General features: G+C 45.4%; 1 pseudogene; it reads left to right on the top strand.

The window, feature by feature from the left end:
• Positions 1-116, top strand: LOC111734619 (annotated as a pseudogene).
• The last annotated feature ends 5,884 nt before the right edge of the window (positions 117-6,000 follow it).

The raw sequence follows: 6,000 nt of genomic DNA, 5'->3' as shown, positions 1-6,000 counted from the left end.
GTCTACGGCCATGCTACCCTGAACAAGCCCGATATCTGATCTCGGAAGCTAAGCAGGGTCAGGCCTGGTTAGTACTTGGATGGGAGACCACCTAGGAAGACCAGATGCTGTAGGCATAAGTAATAATAATAATAATAATAATAATAATAATAATAATAATAATAAAGAGAGAGAGAGAGAAGGATTCTTCAAGGAGGTACAAAGGTTGCCTTGTCAGTGCATTCACTCTGAGCCCACCTAGCAACACAGAGATGTCCTTTGAGGGGGTCACATCTAATTGTGGAGACAAACATAAGAAGATTAAGTTATAAAATAATGTGGCAAGGCCTAATGGATCTTAGTGCACAGACTTTAGAATACGAGATTTTGTTTAAGGGGTGGAAGTCTGGGAAGGCCTCACAGAAGAGGAGATGATGGAAATGAAACCTTAAGGATGAGTAAGAGGTCCTGAGACATAGGAGGTCATGCCAGGCAAAGGGAACACCAAAGACATGGAAGTGCGATAGAGGACGGTGGGTACAGAAACAATGAGCAGCTTGGGCTGGCTGGGTGTTCGCTGAATGGGAAATTGGTAAGGCCTAAGGCTGAGAGGATGGAAGGAGGCCTTGAATCCTCATCCTGAGGATAGTGGGGAGCCATTAAAAGGATTCTGAGCAAAGGAGTAAAATGACCACATCTGTGCTTTGTAAAGATAACACTGCCTTCCAGTTGCCAGAATCCTCAGACCCTCGTCCCATCTCTCCTGGACTGTTGCAGCAGTGTCCTAATGGGTCCCCTCTGATTCAACATCCAACAACAGATGAATTTTAAAAAATGCAAATCTGACCATTTCATCCCCCAGTTTAAAGTCTACCTATTATGTGTTCAACTAATGTTTGATGAATAAAAGACTAAATGAATGAAGAGGCTATCTGTAATAGCTCCTTCCTTTATGTTTCTAGGTCTATGGGTCTAAATAAAGCACTTCCTGATTTCCTTTCTGGGAGAAGAAAGACCAGAGAAAGGAAAGAACTTGCTCAAGGTCACACATCAAGTTAGCAGCAGTGGGACTCTGCTTCCCATCCTGTTGGGATTCTTAGGGACAGCCCTTGAGGAGAAAACCCCAGGCCATGTTTTGTCTGGTATCTGAGTCTCCAGGATGGACCCTCCAGACCAGCGCTAGGAATACCACAGAACATTCCCCCTGCCATACATAACCATCAGCTTCTTGTCCCTTCCAGCCAGAAGTAGGGTTGAGATCTGCAATTCCTTTTCCTCAGCTTGCAGCCTTGATCTCTCCCTTTGGAGCTGTCCTTAAGAAGAGCATCATGGATATGCTAGGCTTTGGGCTGGGTGTGGGATTCTAGGCCACCCTAATTATTAGGATAGACTGAGTTCTAGAACTAAGATGGGTCTGTGCTGGGTTGTAGGCTTTGGGGTAGATGGTTCTAAGCTGAACGCTGTGCTGCTCTAGTCTCTAGATTTTGGATTTAGCTTTAGTCTGAATTCTAGGCTCTGAGCTTTGGGCCTTCTGGCTCTGGCTTCTAGACTGTGAGCTGGGTGATAGGCCCAGGGGTTAGTTCTAAGTTCTAAGCCCTGGTCTTTGGCTGTGGCTGGACTTTAAGTCTGGACTGAGTTGTGCTCTGGTTTCTGCAGTCTTGGTTCTAGGCTCTGAAATTTAGTTCTGCATTCTGAGCTGGACTTTGGACCAGGGCTGGGCTTACTATGTTGGATAGGAGTAGGGGAGTCACAGAAAGGAGAGTAGCAAATTCTTGAACCTCTCCCCTCACCCCACTCTTCTTCCTGGAGACTCAGTTTTGCTCCTTCCTTATAGTAGAAATGGCCAAAGTGAAGGTGGTAGTAATTTTGCTTGAGTTTTCCAAGGACTTCCCTGACCACCAGGAAGAAATGAGAGGTAAAAGATAGGGCAGGTAGAATGTGGAAAATTCCTCAGGTGGCTAGGATCCATCCTGCCTGTTCTCAAGGACCTTCCCACAGATCAGAGAGCAGTGAGGAAACACAGGTCTGGCCCACAGCCTGGGTCTGTGAGAAGGCATGGGAAGGAAACAGCAACAGGAGCTGGAACTGAGACTGAGAGGCTCCGATCCCCACCTTTCCTACCTTATTCCTCAAGACTTTACCCCACACTCTGTCCCAGCCAGAAGGTGAGCTCAAAAATCTCGGTTCCCAGAAGAGGTAATTCCCAGGGCTCATCTAAGACCTTGTTCAAGTTTTGCTCTTACCTTGACTGCCTTCTCCCTCATAATGCACTGCTTCATATTTTATTCCCCTTCAAGGAAGGTCCCCATCCTCCAATGTCTGCTCCAGAGCCTAATGCCCAGCAGAATTCCTCCCTAGCCCCACTGCTGGACATGCTCACTCCACAATGCTGCCATGAACACAAGGCCCATGTGCGTGTGACAGACTTCACTGAAGGGGCAGGAATTCCTGTAGGGAAATACAACTAGAAGAAATAATTTTAAATTGAACATGTCACATGACTATCCAAAAGAAAAACAACCAAAACTTGTTAACAGGATGTCCCGTCATGAGTACACTCAGTTCCTAACTTTATTCTCCTGTCTCAGATCTTTCTTCCCTCACACCCACAGAAAGATACCACCTTCTCAGCTCTCCACCAGGCAAAATCTCCACCAGACTCTGTGCAGGAAACCTCATCCCCTAAGCCACATGGAGTAGGATCAACAGGATAAGAAATACTTTGCAGAACAGTTTCTAAAATCTGAGTTATTAGGTCTGAAAGAATATCACAGCAAGAGGATGGAGGGGTGTAGGAAATGGGCTTCAGCCCAATAGCCTAGGGTGAGCTTGGTAATTTTTACTCTCTGTGTCCTGTCTCTTTAAGGTCTCTCCGTCGACGAGAAGTTAGGAGCTATACCTCCTCCTCATTGTTCAGACTGGGCCTTTGGGGGCAAGTGAGGATGATGTGGGTGGCGGGGGGTTAAATGTAGATCAAATATACACACACACAGATACCTATAAAAAACAAATATTTATTCTCAGGAACAAGGTAGTCTAAATCCACACTGAGGAAGAAAAACGCTTTCCCAAGAACCTCATAGTTTGGTCTCTGCCCATAGTGTCAATAACTCAAATTATTTTTTAGAGAAATGTCAGTTGCTCTGGGTACATCCTCTTGTTTCATTCTGTGCCCTAGCCTACCATGCATTTAAGAAATGGGCCTGGCATTTTATATAATGTCCTTGTGTGTATAATGTCTTTTTAAGTGCTTTGGATATATAATGTCCTTGTTAGCGCTTTGAAAAGATTACTTCCTTCACTTTGGACCAGATGAAAGTCATGGCGGGGTGGAGGGCTAGAATTCTTCCCACTCCTGAAGAGAGCAATCCAGAAGTGTGAGGCACTGGGTTTTCCAAATACAAACTCTTCTTTATGTCTCAGATCCTTTCCCTACTCTGACCACTTCATCCTCCCTTACAGGTATTTGTCTGTCTTAGAAAAGCCTTGATCTGAAGCACACAGGGATGTAAACCTCCTGATCATGCTCAGTTCTTGGCATGTTTCATGTTTGTTCTTTCTATCTTGCCAGCCAAACTGGGAGCCCCAGGATGCAGGGACTTGGTCAGGATCCCTTCATTCAGATGTGCATTTACTGAGCCCTGACACTGTGTCAGGCAGAGTCCTCAAGGAGTTCAGGGTCTAGAGGGAAAGGCCAATACATGAACAAATCATTAGAATAAATATCTGCTAAAAAATTATGATAGAGGGAAAGAGAGGAAAGGTATGAGCAAGGTTGCCATGTTGCACAACGCTGGGGGTCTATATAACTGGTAACATGCAAGATATATGTGATAGATCTGGTCATGTACAAACCTAAGGAGGCATCTGACCCAGTCTGGGAAGTCTTGGCAAGTCCCTTAAGGATACCAGGTATTAGCTGAGACTCGAAGGGCAAGTGTACCAGGCAGATGAGGAATGAAGGGCAACTCAGGCACAGCAAACAGCATGTGTAAAGCCACAGCGGGGTGAGAGCACATGCTAAGTGTTGGTAAATATCAGAAAATAATTTTGGCAGAAGCACTGGGCACATGTGGAAGAATGCCTACAGCTGGTTTGTTAAATGAATTAATGAATGCAACAAAGACTATATGGTTGACCCTTGAACGACATGGGGGTCAAGGGCACCGACTCCGCCTTAGTGCTGTCAAACATCTGAACGTAACTATAGATTCTTCCAAAACTTGACTGTAGTCATCCCTTGGTATCCACAGGGAATTGGTTTCAGGAACCCTGAGGATACCAAAGTCCATAGATGCTCAAGTCCCTTCAATAAAATGGCATAGAGCAATGCATGCAGTTAGCCCTCCACATCCGCAGATTCCCAACTCTGGGTGCAAATCCCGAGGATACAGAGGGCTGGCTGTATATTTATTGGGGAAAAAAATCCGCATATAAGTGGACCCATGCAGTCCAAATATGTTGTTCAAGGGTCAATTGTAATAACAAAAGTCATAATCATCAACATTTGTTAACCACTCACTCTATATTGGGCATTGTACTAAGGGGTTTATGTGAATTTTCTCATTTTAATTTCACAACAATCCCATGAGGTAGGTTCATTATTATCCTCCCTTCTACAGATAAGGAAATTGAGGCTCAGAGGAGTTAGTCAGCTTGCTCAAGGTCACAGAGCTAGAGAATGGCAGAGCCAGCATGGAAACCCAGATTTCCTGGACTCTAGCCCTTGACTACTGCTTCCCTCAATACTAGTGCCCTTAACTTTGGGCAGGGGTGGCCTCAATGCACACACAGGAGGGCACCAGCGGTCACCTCGGTCTCCTTTGAGCTTCACTGGCAGCAGTGGTTCATTGGGCATTAGCATGAAAAGAGTCAGCTTCTCTTGAGCACAAGGGGAAAATTTGCCTTATGAGCAAATTCTCCAGGCATATGTGAAAAACCCCTAGGATTCCCAGAGCTCTCTGGGAGAACTTTGAGGGAGGCTGGGGTCCTGCAGAACAAGAAAAACACTGTTTGGTGATTGTTCTTATCTTAGGCATGGCACGGCCTGGTTACACCCTGAAAAAATGTCAAATTCTCTTCAGCAGTCTCATGTCTGCATCTCCACATCACCTGTTTTTCAAATCCATCAGGACCTCCTACTTCTCCACTTCTCTATTCTCACCCAACCTAGCAGTCGTTCCTACAACTACTTTGTTGTTCCTTCCCTAGGGCTGGCGTTCTTTGTGCTGACACCTTCTCCTGCCTTCATCCTGGGTCAGACCCAGCTGATTCCAATCTTTGTTCGTATCCCAGGTTACCGTGAGCTGTTGGAGGAAACCACGTAGTCACATGCAGTCTCTGAGTTCACCTGCTCCACAGCCCTTTGCCCAGTCCTTGCCAACTTGCTGGCTTTCCTCAGCTTCATTCTAGGGTTTTCCTCTTTACATGACGTTAAATGTTATAGCTCTAAAGACCTCTTCCTTTACTCCCCTTTCTTCTTTACCTCATCCTCTCCCACCCCTTCAGTGATCATATTTATACTTATATCTCCCCAATCTACACCTTCACCCAGATCTGGATGCCTGAACATGTATGTCACATGATTGATAATATCACTGACATTTTTTGGTTTGTTAGATACGGCGCTTGGTGAATGACAAGAACCCTGCCCTTGTGAGCTAGGCACTTAGAATACAGTATATTGGCAGAGAGCTGAAGGGACAAGAGAAGAAACAGCTGATCCAAGTTAAGTGTATCGGTTAGGCTTGGGTTTGGCTGTGGGTGACAGAAAACCCCAAATCAAGGTCGTTACAACCAGTACTATTCCAGAGGTAGTATGGTGGATGCATGATCATCAGAGCTCAGCACTGTTTCATTGCTCTACCATCGTCTGCCATTCTTAACACAACTCTTCTATCTCGTTGTCTAGTATGGCTGCTCAGGCTCTAATCATCACATTTGCATTCTGCCTGTCCAAAGGAGGAAGGTGGTAAAACAGCACACTCTCCCTTTAAAAATAGTTCCTGGAAGTTACACGAA

Source organism: Pteropus vampyrus, unplaced genomic scaffold (assembly GCF_000151845.1).
Source record: "Pteropus vampyrus isolate Shadow unplaced genomic scaffold, Pvam_2.0 Scaffold2465, whole genome shotgun sequence".
NCBI classification, from domain to species: Eukaryota; Metazoa; Chordata; class Mammalia; order Chiroptera; family Pteropodidae; genus Pteropus; species Pteropus vampyrus.
Note: the sequence above shows the minus strand (reverse complement) of the source record. Positions and strands in the feature narration are given on the sequence as shown.